Genomic DNA, 16,520 nt, shown 5'->3' on the forward strand with positions numbered 1-16,520 from the left:
TGGAGTAGGGGACGGGGATGACAGAGCCGAACGAGTAGTAGGGGGCGGAGCAAGGCCCAATCTTCGAAAAGAACTGATCTGTAGCCACGTCAAGAAATAGCCCATTAGAACCAACTTTCGGCACTCAGCTCCAGGCGGGGCGGCCCCGGCGCTGAGGGACGCTACCCGACCTTGGCGGGACGGGGGTTTCGCCAGGGCCTGGGCCCAGCGACCAGGCGGAGACGGCGCGCGAGCCTTGCAGTCTCCAGGGAACTGCGGGCTTGCCTGCAATGAGATTTCATTTTCTGCATTTAAAGGACATCCTTTTCTGAGCTGCTGTGAATAAATTTGGGATGATACTGTATGTTTTCATCTAATGGAGAAATAGCTGTATTTTGAATAAGGATTGCTGCACTGGACGACTTCAGAACATTACTCACAATGTCATCCAACAGGAGTCAGAATCCCCATGGACCGAAGCAGATTGGCCTTGACCAGCTCTGGGACGACCTCAGAGCTGGAATCCAGCAAGTGTACACCAGACAGAGTATGGCGAAGTCCAGATACATGGAACTCTACACGTATCCTCCTGCTTGAACTGAGATAATTTGCTTTAGAATTTTGATACTTAGTGGTAGGATCGATGAATTATTAGAAATTTGACATCGTGTGTTCTCTTCTCAGTTCATCCTTGAAATGTAGTCACAGAATTCATCTTTAGCTTTACGTTTTTTGAATAGAGGTCCTGTTTTTCGGTTTTTAGAACAGAGGTAATAAAATTGGCTAGTTAGTTGTCTAATGCAGTGCTGGTCAGTACAGTAGCCACTAGTCACATGGATCTGTTTACATTTAAAATAATTTAAAAATTCAGTTTCTTAGTCACAGTAGCCGTATTTTAAGGGCTTAATAGTCAGATAATAAAATATTTCTATTACTGTGGAAAGATCCGTTGGACAGCACTGGTCTAAAGCAGGGGATCATTTGTTGAAATGTTGTCCATTTGTTTATATATTGTCTACAGCTGCTTTCATGTTACTCGGAGGGAGCTGAGTAGTTCTGTCAGAAACGATCTTGTCCACAAAGCCTAAAATATTTGCTATCTGGTCCTTTACATAAGAAGTTTGCTGACCTGATCTAACGGGATAGCACAGAGAACAAAAGTTTAACTGTTCTGGTCCTGTTTCACAAAAATGGTATTTAAAAAGTATCTCCCTCATTTGTCATGTGGCCTGCCATGTGCGCGAGGGACAGTGCCGCGTGCTGCAAAGGTCACGAGGGTGTAAAAGACGCGGCCCTGGTCTTCCATACCCAGTGGTGTGCTGTTCGCCTTTGTAGAGTTTCTTGGTTCCGTGCAAATATGAAATTGGAACTAGAGCTAAGCCAACTCAGTAGTGAGCAGGTTGCTGCAGATTCTAGGATTTCAAAGTTCAATGGAGATTTAAGTTTAAATCTTTGGTATGTATCTGTAATTATCAAACTAGGTTATGTGATATTGTAGTGTTCCCTCAAATATGTTAGCATCTGAAAATCCTTAAAAAGAATTTAAACATTGATTTAGATGGATATGAAGCTGTCTATTTCTAAATTAACTTACAATTTATTGTATGTATGTACACATATTCATATATGTACTCATATATACTTACACGTAGGACACTTTTCAAAAAAAAATCAGCTTTATTGAGATAATTCACAAACCATAAAATTCACCCTTTTTAAAGTCAAAAAAAAAAAAAAAAAAAAAAAAGAACCAACTTTCAATCTACTGAGTGACTGCTGAAGTCACTCCGCAACCATTGGTCAACCCGGGGCCCCGCAGGAGACCTCGTAGAACCCTTGGGCGCGAGCGGCGTGTGCGCATGCTCACTTGTGTTTGGCACTGCTCCTTGGTTAGCGTTCGATCGGGAGGCTTTTGGGTGGTGCTGTTGTGGCAGAGATGTTGTCTTCGAGAAAATAGTACTGAGTAATATTCGCTCATATCGGCTTCACGAGTGGGTATGAGCCGAGGGGCCAGGTGAGGGGACGGGCCTCTGAAGCTGCTGTCTTCTCCCATGAAGAAGCTTTTTGACATTTGACGGTAGACGAAAGAGTCACTCTCAGGCACCGCCACCAGGTGGCAGGAGGCGAGCTCGGACGAGGTTTGTTTCAGACAGAGAATCGGCTTTTGGCCTAGCTCCCAGATCCACTCAGACATCTGGGAAAGATCAATCACGCTGCCTAAAGGGGCCATGTTGAAAGAGGACACCAGATCCTTTCGTGTGGAGTAGGGGACTTGGGTGACAGAGCGGAACGAGAAGTAGTGGGCGGAGCTAGGCCCAATCTTAGAAAAGAACTGATCTGTGGCCAGGTCAAGAAATAGCCCATTAGAACCATCTTTCAATATCCTTAGTGACTGCTGACGTCACTCAGCATCCATTGGTCAACCCGGGGCCCCGCAGGAGACCTCTTAGAACCCTTGGGCGCGAGCGGTGTGTGCGCGTTCTCACTTGTGTTTATCACTGCTCCTTGGTTACCGTTCGATCGGGAGGCTTTTGAGTGGTGCGGTTGTGGCAGAGAGGTTGGCTTCTGCCGAATAGTACCGAGTAATCGCTGGTGTTAGGTTTAGAAGTGGATAAGAGCCGAGGGGGCAGGTGAGCGGGCTGGCCCGTTAAGCTGCTGTCTTCTGCCATGAAGGCGCTTTTTGACTTTGGACCGTAGAAGAAAAAGTCACTCTCTGGCACCACCACCGGGCTGCAGGAGGCGAGCGCGGACGCGGTTTGTTCGTGAAAGAGAATCGGCTTTCGGCTGAGCTGGCAGATCCGACTCAGACATCTGGGAAAGATCCATCACGCTGCCAAACAGGGTGATGTGGAAAGAGGACAGCTGATCTTTCCGTGTGGAGTAGGGGTCGGGAACCTCCAGCAGGCTGCAGGAGGCGAGCGCGGGAGCGGTTTGGTTGAGAAATGGAATCGGATTTCGGCTGAGCTACCAGATCCGACACAGACATCTGGGAAAGATCCATCAAGCTGCAAAAGGGGTCATGTTAAAAGTGGATAGCAGACCTTTCCGTGTGGAGTAGGGTAAGTGGATGACAGAGTGGATGGAGAAGTAGGGGGCGGAGCCAGGCCCAAGCTTAGGAAAGAACTTATCTGTAGCCATGGCAAGAAATAGCCCGTGAGAAACAACTTTCAATCCCCCTAGGGACCACTGACGGCAATCAGCAACCATTGGTCAACCCGGGGCCCCCGCAGGAGACCTCTTAGAACCCTTGGGCGCGAGCGGTGTGTGCGCATGCTCACTTGTGTTTGGCACTGCTCCTCGGTTAGCGTTCGATCGGGAGGCTTTTGGGTGGTGCTGTTGTGGCAGAGATGTTGTCTTCGAGAAAATAGTACTGAGTAATATTCGCTCATATCGGCTTCACGAGTGGGTATGAGCCGAGGGGCCAGGTGAGGGGACGGGCCTCTGAAGCTGCTGTCTTCTCCCATGAAGAAGCTTTTTGACTTTTGACGGTAGACGAAAGAGTCACTCTCAGGCACCGCCACCAGGTGGCAGGAGGCGAGCTCGGACGAGGTTTATTTCAGACAGAGAATCGGCTTTGGCCTAGCTCCCAGATCCACTCAGACATCTGGGAAAGATCAATCACGCTGCCTAAAGGGGCCATGTTGAAAGAGGACACCAGATCCTTTCGTGTGGAGGAGGGGACGGGGATGACAGAGCCGAACGAGTAGTAGGGGGCGGAGCAAGGCCCAATCTTCGAAAAGAACTGATCTGTAGCCACGTCAAGAAATAGCCCATTAGAACCAACTTTCGGCACTCAGCTCCAGGCGGGGCGGCCCCGGCGCTGAGGGACGCTACCCGACCTTGGCGGGACGGGGGTTTCGCCAGGGCCTGGGCCCAGCGACCAGGCGGAGACGGCGCGCGAGCCTTGCAGTCTCCAGGGAAATGCGGGCTTGCCTGCAATGAGATTTCATTTTCTGCATTTAAAGGACATCCTTTTCTGAGCTGCTGTGAATAAATTTGGGATGATACTGTATGTTTTCATCTAATGGAGAAATAGCTGTATTTTGAATAAGGATTGCTGCACTGGACGACTTCAGAACATTACTCACAATGTCATCCAACAGGAGTCAGAATCCCCATGGACCGAAGCAGATTGGCCTTGACCAGCTCTGGGACGACCTCAGAGCTGGAATCCAGCAAGTGTACACCAGACAGAGTATGGCGAAGTCCAGATACATGGAACTCTACACGTATCCTCCTGCTTGAACTGAGATAATTTGCTTTAGAATTTTGATACTTAGTGGTAGGATCGATGAATTATTAGAAATTTGACATCGTGTGTTCTCTTCTCAGTTCATCCTTGAAATGTAGTCACAGAATTCATCTTTAGCTTTAAGTTTTTTGAATAGAGGTCCTGTTTTTCGGTTTTTTGAACAGAGGTAATAAAATTGGCTAGTTAGTTGTCTAATGCAGTGCTGGTCAGTACAGTAGCCACTAGTCACATGGATCTGTTTACATTTAAAATAATTTAAAAATTCAGTTTCTTAGTCACAGTAGCCGTATTTTAAGGGCTTAATAGTCAGATAATAAAATATTTCTATTACTGTGGAAAGATCCGTTGGACAGCACTGGTCTAAAGCAGGGGATCATTTGTTGAAATGTTGTCCATTTGTTTATATATTGTCTACAGCTGCTTTCATGTTACTCGGAGGGAGCTGAGTAGTTCTGTCAGAAACGATCTTGTCCACAAAGCCTAAAATATTTGCTATCTGGTCCTTTACATAAGAAGTTTGCTGACCTGATCTAACGGGATAGCACAGAGAACAAAAGTTTAACTGTTCTGGTCCTGTTTCACAAAAATGGTATTTAAAAAGTATCTCCCTCATTTGTCATGTGGCCTGCCATGTGCGCGAGGGACAGTGCCGCGTGCTGCAAAGGTCACGAGGGTGTAAAAGACGCGGCCCTGGTCTTCCATACCCAGTGGTGTGCTGTTCGCCTTTGTAGAGTTTCTTGGTTCCGTGCAAATATGAAATTGGAACTAGAGCTAAGCCAACTCAGTAGTGAGCAGGTTGCTGCAGATTCTAGGATTTCAAAGTTCAATGGAGATTTAAGTTTAAATCTTTGGTATGTATCTGTAATTATCAAACTAGGTTATGTGATATTGTAGTGTTCCCTCAAATATGTTAGCATCTGAAAATCCTTAAAAAGAATTTAAACATTGATTTAGATGGATATGAAGCTGTCTATTTCTAAATTAACTTACAATTTATTGTATGTATGTACACATATTCATATATGTACTCATATATACTTACACGTAGGACACTTTTCAAAAAAAAATCAGCTTTATTGAGATAATTCACAAACCATAAAATTCACCCTTTTTAAAGTCAAAAAAAAAAAAAAAAAAAAAAAAGAACCAACTTTCAATCTACTGAGTGACTGCTGAAGTCACTCCGCAACCATTGGTCAACCCGGGGCCCCGCAGGAGACCTCGTAGAACCCTTGGGCGCGAGCGGCGTGTGCGCATGCTCACTTGTGTTTGGCACTGCTCCTTGGTTAGCGTTCGATCGGGAGGCTTTTGGGTGGTGCTGTTGTGGCAGAGATGTTGTCTTCGAGAAAATAGTACTGAGTAATATTCGCTCATATCGGCTTCACGAGTGGGTATGAGCCGAGGGGCCAGGTGAGGGGACGGGCCTCTGAAGCTGCTGTCTTCTCCCATGAAGAAGCTTTTTGACATTTGACGGTAGACGAAAGAGTCACTCTCAGGCACCGCCACCAGGTGGCAGGAGGCGAGCTCGGACGAGGTTTGTTTCAGACAGAGAATCGGCTTTTGGCCTAGCTCCCAGATCCACTCAGACATCTGGGAAAGATCAATCACGCTGCCTAAAGGGGCCATGTTGAAAGAGGACACCAGATCCTTTCGTGTGGAGTAGGGGACTTGGGTGACAGAGCGGAACGAGAAGTAGTGGGCGGAGCTAGGCCCAATCTTAGAAAAGAACTGATCTGTGGCCAGGTCAAGAAATAGCCCATTAGAACCATCTTTCAATATCCTTAGTGACTGCTGACGTCACTCAGCATCCATTGGTCAACCCGGGGCCCCGCAGGAGACCTCTTAGAACCCTTGGGCGCGAGCGGTGTGTGCGCGTTCTCACTTGTGTTTATCACTGCTCCTTGGTTACCGTTCGATCGGGAGGCTTTTGAGTGGTGCGGTTGTGGCAGAGAGGTTGGCTTCTGCCGAATAGTACCGAGTAATCGCTGGTGTTAGGTTTAGAAGTGGATAAGAGCCGAGGGGGCAGGTGAGCGGGCTGGCCCGTTAAGCTGCTGTCTTCTGCCATGAAGGCGCTTTTTGACTTTGGACCGTAGAAGAAAAAGTCACTCTCTGGCACCACCACCGGGCTGCAGGAGGCGAGCGCGGACGCGGTTTGTTCGTGAAAGAGAATCGGCTTTCGGCTGAGCTGGCAGATCCGACTCAGACATCTGGGAAAGATCCATCACGCTGCCAAACAGGGTGATGTGGAAAGAGGACAGCTGATCTTTCCGTGTGGAGTAGGGGTCGGGAACCTCCAGCAGGCTGCAGGAGGCGAGCGCGGGAGCGGTTTGGTTGAGAAATGGAATCGGATTTCGGCTGAGCTACCAGATCCGACACAGACATCTGGGAAAGATCCATCAAGCTGCAAAAGGGGTCATGTTAAAAGTGGATAGCAGACCTTTCCGTGTGGAGTAGGGTAAGTGGATGACAGAGTGGATGGAGAAGTAGGGGGCGGAGCCAGGCCCAAGCTTAGGAAAGAACTTATCTGTAGCCATGGCAAGAAATAGCCCGTGAGAAACAACTTTCAATCCCCCTAGGGACCACTGACGGCAATCAGCAACCATTGGTCAACCCGGGGCCCCGCAGGAGACCTCTTAGAACCCTTGGGCGCGAGCGGTGTGTGCGCATGCTCACTTGTGTTTGGCACTGCTCCTCGGTTAGCGTTCGATCGGGAGGCTTTTGGGTGGTGCTGTTGTGGCAGAGATGTTGTCTTCGAGAAAATAGTACTGAGTAATATTCGCTCATATCGGCTTCACGAGTGGGTATGAGCCGAGGGGCCAGGTGAGGGGACGGGCCTCTGAAGCTGCTGTCTTCTCCCATGAAGAAGCTTTTTGACTTTTGACGGTAGACGAAAGAGTCACTCTCAGGCACCGCCACCAGGTGGCAGGAGGCGAGCTCGGACGAGGTTTATTTCAGACAGAGAATCGGCTTTGGCCTAGCTCCCAGATCCACTCAGACATCTGGGAAAGATCAATCACGCTGCCTAAAGGGGCCATGTTGAAAGAGGACACCAGATCCTTTCGTGTGGAGGAGGGGACGGGGATGACAGAGCCGAACGAGTATTAGGGGGCGGAGCAAGGCCCAATCTTCGAAAAGAACTGATCTGTAGCCACGTCAAGAAATAGCCCATTAGAACCAACTTTCGGCACTCAGCTCCAGGCGGGGCGGCCCCGGCGCTGAGGGACGCTACCCGACCTTGGCGGGACGGGGGTTTCGCCAGGGCCTGGGCCCAGCGACCAGGCGGAGACGGCGCGCGAGCCTTGCAGTCTCCAGGGAAATGCGGGCTTGCCTGCAATGAGATTTCATTTTCTGCATTTAAAGGACATCCTTTTCTGAGCTGCTGTGAATAAATTTGGGATGATACTGTATGTTTTCATCTAATGGAGAAATAGCTGTATTTTGAATAAGGATTGCTGCACTGGACGACTTCAGAACATTACTCACAATGTCATCCAACAGGAGTCAGAATCCCCATGGACCGAAGCAGATTGGCCTTGACCAGCTCTGGGACGACCTCAGAGCTGGAATCCAGCAAGTGTACACCAGACAGAGTATGGCGAAGTCCAGATACATGGAACTCTACACGTATCCTCCTGCTTGAACTGAGATAATTTGCTTTAGAATTTTGATACTTAGTGGTAGGATCGATGAATTATTAGAAATTTGACATCATGTGTTCTCTTCTCAGTTCATCCTTGAAATGTAGTCACAGAATTCATCTTTAGCTTTACGTTTTTTGAATAGAGGTCCTGTTTTTCGGTTTTTTGAACAGAGGTAATAAAATTGGCTAGTTAGTTGTCTAATGCAGTGCTGGTCAGTACAGTAGCCACTAGTCACATGGATCTGTTTACATTTAAAATAATTTAAAAATTCAGTTTCTTAGTCACAGTAGCCATATTTTAAGGGCTTAATAGTCAGATAATAAAATATTTCTATTACTGTGGAAAGATCCGTTGGACAGCACTGGTCTAAAGCAGGGGATCATTTGTTGAAATGTTGTCCATTTGTTTATATATTGTCTACAGCTGCTTTCATGTTACTCGGAGGGAGTTGAGTAGTTCTGTCAGAAACGATCTTGTCCACAAAGCCTAAAATATTTGCTATCTGGTCCTTTACATAAGAAGTTTGCTGACCTGATCTAACGGGATAGCACAGAGAACAAAAGTTTAACTGTTCTGGTCCTGTTTCACAAAAATGGTATTTAAAAAGTATCTCCCTCATTTGTCATGTGGCCTGCCATGTGCGCGAGGGACAGTGCCGCGTGCTGCAAAGGTCACGAGGGTGTAAAAGACGCGGCCCTGCTCTTCCATACCCAGTGGTGTGCTGTTCGCCTTTGTAGAGTTTCTTGGTTCCGTGCAAATATGAAATTGGAACTAGAGCTAAGCCAACTCAGTAGTGAGCAGGTTGCTGCAGATTCTAGGATTTCAAAGTTCAATGGAGATTTAAGTTTAAATCTTTGGTATGTATCTGTAATTATCAAACTAGGTTATGTGATATTGTAGTGTTCCCTCAAATATGTTAGCATCTGAAAATCCTTAAAAAGAATTTAAACATTGATTTAGATGGATATGAAGCTGTCTATTTCTAAATTAACTTACAATTTATTGTATGTATGTACACATATTCATATATGTACTCATATATACTTACACGTAGGACACTTTTCAAAAAAAAATCAGCTTTATTGAGATAATTCACAAACCATAAAATTCACCCTTTTTAAAGTCAAAAAAAAAAAGAACCAACTTTCAATCTACTTAGTGACTGCTGAAGTCACTCCGCAACCATTGGTCAACCCGGGGCCCCGCAGGAGACCTCGTAGAACCCTTGGGCGCGAGCGGCGTGTGCGCATGCTCACTTGTGTTTGGCACTGCTCCTTGGTTAGCGTTCGATCGGGAGGCTTTTGGGTGGTGCTGTTGTGGCAGAGATGTTGTCTTCGAGAAAATAGTACTGAGTAATATTCGCTCATATCGGCTTCACGAGTGGGTATGAGCCGAGGGGCCAGGTGAGGGGACGGGCCTCTGAAGCTGCTGTCTTCTCCCATGAAGAAGCTTTTTGACATTTGACGGTAGACGAAAGAGTCACTCTCAGGCACCGCCACCAGGTGGCAGGAGGCGAGCTCGGACGAGGTTTGTTTCAGACAGAGAATCGGCTTTTGGCCTAGCTCCCAGATCCACTCAGACATCTGGGAAAGATCAATCACGCTGCCTAAAGGGGCCATGTTGAAAGAGGACACCAGATCCTTTCGTGTGGAGTAGGGGACTTGGGTGACAGAGCGGAACGAGAAGTAGTGGGCGGAGCTAGGCCCAATCTTAGAAAAGAACTGATCTGTGGCCAGGTCAAGAAATAGCCCATTAGAACCATCTTTCAATATCCTTAGTGACTGCTGACGTCACTCAGCATCCATTGGTCAACCCGGGGCCCCGCAGGAGACCTCTTAGAACCCTTGGGCGCGAGCGGTGTGTGCGCGTTCTCACTTGTGTTTATCACTGCTCCTTGGTTACCGTTCGATCGGGAGGCTTTTGAGTGGTGCGGTTGTGGCAGAGAGGTTGGCTTCTGCCGAATAGTACCGAGTAATCGCTGGTGTTAGGTTTAGAAGTGGATAAGAGCCGAGGGGGCAGGTGAGCGGGCTGGCCCGTTAAGCTGCTGTCTTCTGCCATGAAGGCGCTTTTTGACTTTGGACCGTAGAAGAAAAAGTCACTCTCTGGCACCACCACCGGGCTGCAGGAGGCGAGCGCGGACGCGGTTTGTTCGTGAAAGAGAATCGGCTTTCGGCTGAGCTGGCAGATCCGACTCAGACATCTGGGAAAGATCCATCACGCTGCCAAACAGGGTGATGTGGAAAGAGGACAGCTGATCTTTCCGTGTGGAGTAGGGGTCGGGAACCTCCAGCAGGCTGCAGAAGGCGAGCGCGGGAGCGGTTTGGTTGAGAAATGGAATCGGATTTCGGCTGAGCTACCAGATCCGACACAGACATCTGGGAAAGATCCATCAAGCTGCAAAAGGGGTCATGTTAAAAGTGGATAGCAGACCTTTCCGTGTGGAGTAGGGTAAGTGGATGACAGAGTGGATGGAGAAGTAGGGGGCGGAGCCAGGCCCAAGCTTAGGAAAGAACTTATCTGTAGCCATGGCAAGAAATAGCCCGTGAGAAACAACTTTCAATCCCCCTAGGGACCACTGACGGCAATCAGCAACCATTGGTCAACCCGGGGCCCCGCAGGAGACCTCGTAGAACCCTTGGGCGCGAGCGGTGTGTGCGCATGCTCACTTGTGTTTGGCACTGCTCCTCGGTTAGCGTTCGATCGGGAGGCTTTTGGGTGGTGCTGTTGTGGCAGAGATGTTGTCTTCGAGAAAATAGTACTGAGTAATATTCGCTCATATCGGCTTCACGAGTGGGTATGAGCCGAGGGGCCAGGTGAGGGGACGGGCCTCTGAAGCTGCTGTCTTCTCCCATGAAGAAGCTTTTTGACTTTTGACGGTAGACGAAAGAGTCACTCTCAGGCACCGCCACCAGGTGGCAGGAGGCGAGCTCGGACGAGGTTTATTTCAGACAGAGAATCGGCTTTGGCCTAGCTCCCAGATCCACTCAGACATCTGGGAAAGATCAATCACGCTGCCTAAAGGGGCCATGTTGAAAGAGGACACCAGATCCTTTCGTGTGGAGGAGGGGACGGGGATGACAGAGCCGAACGAGTAGTAGGGGGCGGAGCAAGGCCCAATCTTCGAAAAGAACTGATCTGTAGCCACGTCAAGAAATAGCCCATTAGAACCAACTTTCGGCACTCAGCTCCAGGCGGGGCGGCCCCGGCGCTGAGGGACGCTACCCGACCTTGGCGGGACGGGGGTTTCGCCAGGGCCTGGGCCCAGCGACCAGGCGGAGACGGCGCGCGAGCCTTGCAGTCTCCAGGGAAATGCGGGCTTGCCTGCAATGAGATTTCATTTTCTGCATTTAAAGGACATCCTTTTCTGAGCTGCTGTGAATAAATTTGGGATGATACTGTATGTTTTCATCTAATGGAGAAATAGCTGTATTTTGAATAAGGATTGCTGCACTGGACGACTTCAGAACATTACTCACAATGTCATCCAACAGGAGTCAGAATCCCCATGGACCGAAGCAGATTGGCCTTGACCAGCTCTGGGACGACCTCAGAGCTGGAATCCAGCAAGTGTACACCAGACAGAGTATGGCGAAGTCCAGATACATGGAACTCTACACGTATCCTCCTGCTTGAACTGAGATAATTTGCTTTAGAATTTTGATACTTAGTGGTAGGATCGATGAATTATTAGAAATTTGACATCATGTGTTCTCTTCTCAGTTCATCCTTGAAATGTAGTCACAGAATTCATCTTTAGCTTTACGTTTTTTGAATAGAGGTCCTGTTTTTCGGTTTTTTGAACAGAGGTAATAAAATTGGCTAGTTAGTTGTCTAATGCAGTGCTGGTCAGTACAGTAGCCACTAGTCACATGGATCTGTTTACATTTAAAATAATTTAAAAATTCAGTTTCTTAGTCACAGTAGCCGTATTTTAAGGGCTTAATAGTCAGATAATAAAATATTTCTATTACTGTGGAAAGATCCGTTGGACAGCACTGGTCTAAAGCAGGGGATCATTTGTTGAAATGTTGTCCATTTGTTTATATATTGTCTACAGCTGCTTTCATGTTACTCGGAGGGAGTTGAGTAGTTCTGTCAGAAACGATCTTGTCCACAAAGCCTAAAATATTTGCTATCTGGTCCTTTACATAAGAAGTTTGCTGACCTGATCTAACGGGATAGCACAGAGAACAAAAGTTTAACTGTTCTGGTCCTGTTTCACAAAAATGGTATTTAAAAAGTATCTCCCTCATTTGTCATGTGGCCTGCCATGTGCGCGAGGGACAGTGCCGCGTGCTGCAAAGGTCACGAGGGTGTAAAAGACGCGGCCCTGCTCTTCCATACCCAGTGGTGTGCTGTTCGCCTTTGTAGAGTTTCTTGGTTCCGTGCAAATATGAAATTGGAACTAGAGCTAAGCCAACTCAGTAGTGAGCAGGTTGCTGCAGATTCTAGGATTTCAAAGTTCAATGGAGATTTAAGTTTAAATCTTTGGTATGTATCTGTAATTATCAAACTAGGTTATGTGATATTGTAGTGTTCCCTCAAATATGTTAGCATCTGAAAATCCTTAAAAAGAATTTAAACATTGATTTAGATGGATATGAAGCTGTCTATTTCTAAATTAACTTACAATTTATTGTATGTATGTACACATATTCATATATGTACTCATATATACTTACACGTAGGACACTTTTCAAAAAAAAATCAGCTTTATTGAGATAATTCACAAACCATAAAATTCACCCTTTTTAAAGTCAAAAAAAAAAAGAACCAACTTTCAATCTACTTAGTGACTGCTGAAGTCACTCCGCAACCATTGGTCAACCCGGGGCCCCGCAGGAGACCTCGTAGAACCCTTGGGCGCGAGCGGCGTGTGCGCATGCTCACTTGTGTTTGGCACTGCTCCTTGGTTAGCGTTCGATCGGGAGGCTTTTGGGTGGTGCTGTTGTGGCAGAGATGTTGTCTTCGAGAAAATAGTACTGAGTAATATTCGCTCATATCGGCTTCACGAGTGGGTATGAGCCGAGGGGCCAGGTGAGGGGACGGGCCTCTGAAGCTGCTGTCTTCTCCCATGAAGAAGCTTTTTGACATTTGACGGTAGACGAAAGAGTCACTCTCAGGCACCGCCACCAGGTGGCAGGAGGCGAGCTCGGACGAGGTTTGTTTCAGACAGAGAATCGGCTTTTGGCCTAGCTCCCAGATCCACTCAGACATCTGGGAAAGATCAATCACGCTGCCTAAAGGGGCCATGTTGAAAGAGGACACCAGATCCTTTCGTGTGGAGTAGGGGACTTGGGTGACAGAGCGGAACGAGAAGTAGTGGGCGGAGCTAGGCCCAATCTTAGAAAAGAACTGATCTGTGGCCAGGTCAAGAAATAGCCCATTAGAACCATCTTTCAATATCCTTAGTGACTGCTGACGTCACTCAGCATCCATTGGTCAACCCGGGGCCCCGCAGGAGACCTCTTAGAACCCTTGGGCGCGAGCGGTGTGTGCGCGTTCTCACTTGTGTTTATCACTGCTCCTTGGTTACCGTTCGATCGGGAGGCTTTTGAGTGGTGCGGTTGTGGCAGAGAGGTTGGCTTCTGCCGAATAGTACCGAGTAATCGCTGGTGTTAGGTTTAGAAGTGGATAAGAGCCGAGGGGGCAGGTGAGCGGGCTGGCCCGTTAAGCTGCTGTCTTCTGCCATGAAGGCGCTTTTTGACTTTGGACCGTAGAAGAAAAAGTCACTCTCTGGCACCACCACCGGGCTGCAGGAGGCGAGCGCGGACGCGGTTTGTTCGTGAAAGAGAATCGGCTTTCGGCTGAGCTGGCAGATCCGACTCAGACATCTGGGAAAGATCCATCACGCTGCCAAACAGGGTGATGTGGAAAGAGGACAGCTGATCTTTCCGTGTGGAGTAGGGGTCGGGAACCTCCAGCAGGCTGCAGGAGGCGAGCGCGGGAGCGGTTTGGTTGAGAAATGGAATCGGATTTCGGCTGAGCTACCAGATCCGACACAGACATCTGGGAAAGATCCATCAAGCTGCAAAAGGGGTCATGTTAAAAGTGGATAGCAGACCTTTCCGTGTGGAGTAGGGTAAGTGGATGACAGAGTGGATGGAGAAGTAGGGGGCGGAGCCAGGCCCAAGCTTAGGAAAGAACTTATCTGTAGCCATGGCAAGAAATAGCCCGTGAGAAACAACTTTCAATCCCCCTAGGGACCACTGACGGCAATCAGCAACCATTGGTCAACCCGGGGCCCCGCAGGAGACCTCTTAGAACCCTTGGGCGCGAGCGGTGTGTGCGCATGCTCACTTGTGTTTGGCACTGCTCCTCGGTTAGCGTTCGATCGGGAGGCTTTTGGGTGGTGCTGTTGTGGCAGAGATGTTGTCTTCGAGAAAATAGTACTGAGTAATATTCGCTCATATCGGCTTCACGAGTGGGTATGAGCCGAGGGGCCAGGTGAGGGGACGGGCCTCTGAAGCTGCTGTCTTCTCCCATGAAGAAGCTTTTTGACTTTTGACGGTAGACGAAAGAGTCACTCTCAGGCACCGCCACCAGGTGGCAGGAGGCGAGCTCGGACGAGGTTTATTTCAGACAGAGAATCGGCTTTGGCCTAGCTCCCAGATCCACTCAGACATCTGGGAAAGATCAATCGCGCTGCCTAAAGGGGCCATGTTGAAAGAGGACACCAGATCCTTTCGTGTGGAGGAGGGGACGGGGATGACAGAGCCGAACGAGTAGTAGGGGGCGGAGCAAGGCCCAATCTTCGAAAAGAACTGATCTGTAGCCACGTCAAGAAATAGCCCATTAGAACCAACTTTCGGCACTCAGCTCCAGGCGGGGCGGCCCCGGCGCTGAGGGACGCTACCCGACCTTGGCGGGACGGGGGTTTCGCCAGGGCCTGGGCCCAGCGACCAGGCGGAGACGGCGCGCGAGCCTTGCAGTCTCCAGGGAAATGCGGGCTTGCCTGCAATGAGATTTCATTTTCTGCATTTAAAGGACATCCTTTTCTGAGCTGCTGTGAATAAATTTGGGATGATACTGTATGTTTTCATCTAATGGAGAAATAGCTGTATTTTGAATAAGGATTGCTGCACTGGACGACTTCAGAACATTACTCACAATGTCATCCAACAGGAGTCAGAATCCCCATGGACCGAAGCAGATTGGCCTTGACCAGCTCTGGGACGACCTCAGAGCTGGAATCCAGCAAGTGTACACCAGACAGAGTATGGCGAAGTCCAGATACATGGAACTCTACACGTATCCTCCTGCTTGAACTGAGATAATTTGCTTTAGAATTTTGATACTTAGTGGTAGGATCGATGAATTATTAGAAATTTGACATCATGTGTTCTCTTCTCAGTTCATCCTTGAAATGTAGTCACAGAATTCATCTTTAGCTTTAAGTTTTTTGAATAGAGGTCCTGTTTTTCGGTTTTTTGAACAGAGGTAATAAAATTGGCTAGTTAGTTGTCTAATGCAGTGCTGGTCAGTACAGTAGCCACTAGTCACATGGATCTGTTTACATTTAAAATAATTTAAAAATTCAGTTTCTTAGTCACAGTAGCCATATTTTAAGGGCTTAATAGTCAGATAATAAAATATTTCTATTACTGTGGAAAGATCCGTTGGACAGCACTGGTCTAAAGCAGGGGATCATTTGTTGAAATGTTGTCCATTTGTTTATATATTGTCTACAGCTGCTTTCATGTTACTCGGAGGGAGCTGAGTAGTTCTGTCAGAAACGATCTTGTCCACAAAGCCTAAAATATTTGCTATCTGGTCCTTTACATAAGAAGTTTGCTGACCTGATCTAACGGGATAGCACAGAGAACAAAAGTTTAACTGTTCTGGTCCTGTTTCACAAAAATGGTATTTAAAAAGTATCTCCCTCATTTGTCATGTGGCCTGCCATGTGCGCGAGGGACAGTGCCGCGTGCTGCAAAGGTCACGAGGGTGTAAAAGACGCGGCCCTGCTCTTCCATACCCAGTGGTGTGCTGTTCGCCTTTGTAGAGTTTCTTGGTTCCGTGCAAATATGAAATTGGAACTAGAGCTAAGCCAACTCAGTAGTGAGCAGGTTGCTGCAGATTCTAGGATTTCAAAGTTCAATGGAGATTTAAGTTTAAATCTTTGGTATGTATCTGTAATTATCAAACTAGGTTATGTGATATTGTAGTGTTCCCTCAAATATGTTAGCATCTGAAAATCCTTAAAAAGAATTTAAACATTGATTTAGATGGATATGAAGCTGTCTATTTCTAAATTAACTTACAATTTATTGTATGTATGTACACATATTCATATATGTACTCATATATACTTACACGTAGGACACTTTTCAAAAAAAAATCAGCTTTATTGAGATAATTCACAAACCATAAAATTCACCCTTTTTAAAGTCAAAAAAAAAAAAGAACCAACTTTCAATCTACTTAGTGACTGCTGAAGTCACTCCGCAACCATTGGTCAACCCGGGGCCCCGCAGGAGACCTCGTAGAACCCTTGGGCGCGAGCGGCGTGTGCGCATGCTCACTTGTGTTTGGCACTGCTCCTTGGTTAGCGTTCGATCGGGAGGCTTTTGGGTGGTGCTGTTGTGGCAGAGATGTTGTCTTCGAGAAAATAGTACTGAGTAATATTCGCTCATATCGGCTTCACG

Source organism: Cynocephalus volans, chromosome 10 (assembly GCF_027409185.1).
Source record: "Cynocephalus volans isolate mCynVol1 chromosome 10, mCynVol1.pri, whole genome shotgun sequence".
Taxonomy (NCBI): domain Eukaryota; kingdom Metazoa; phylum Chordata; class Mammalia; order Dermoptera; family Cynocephalidae; genus Cynocephalus; species Cynocephalus volans.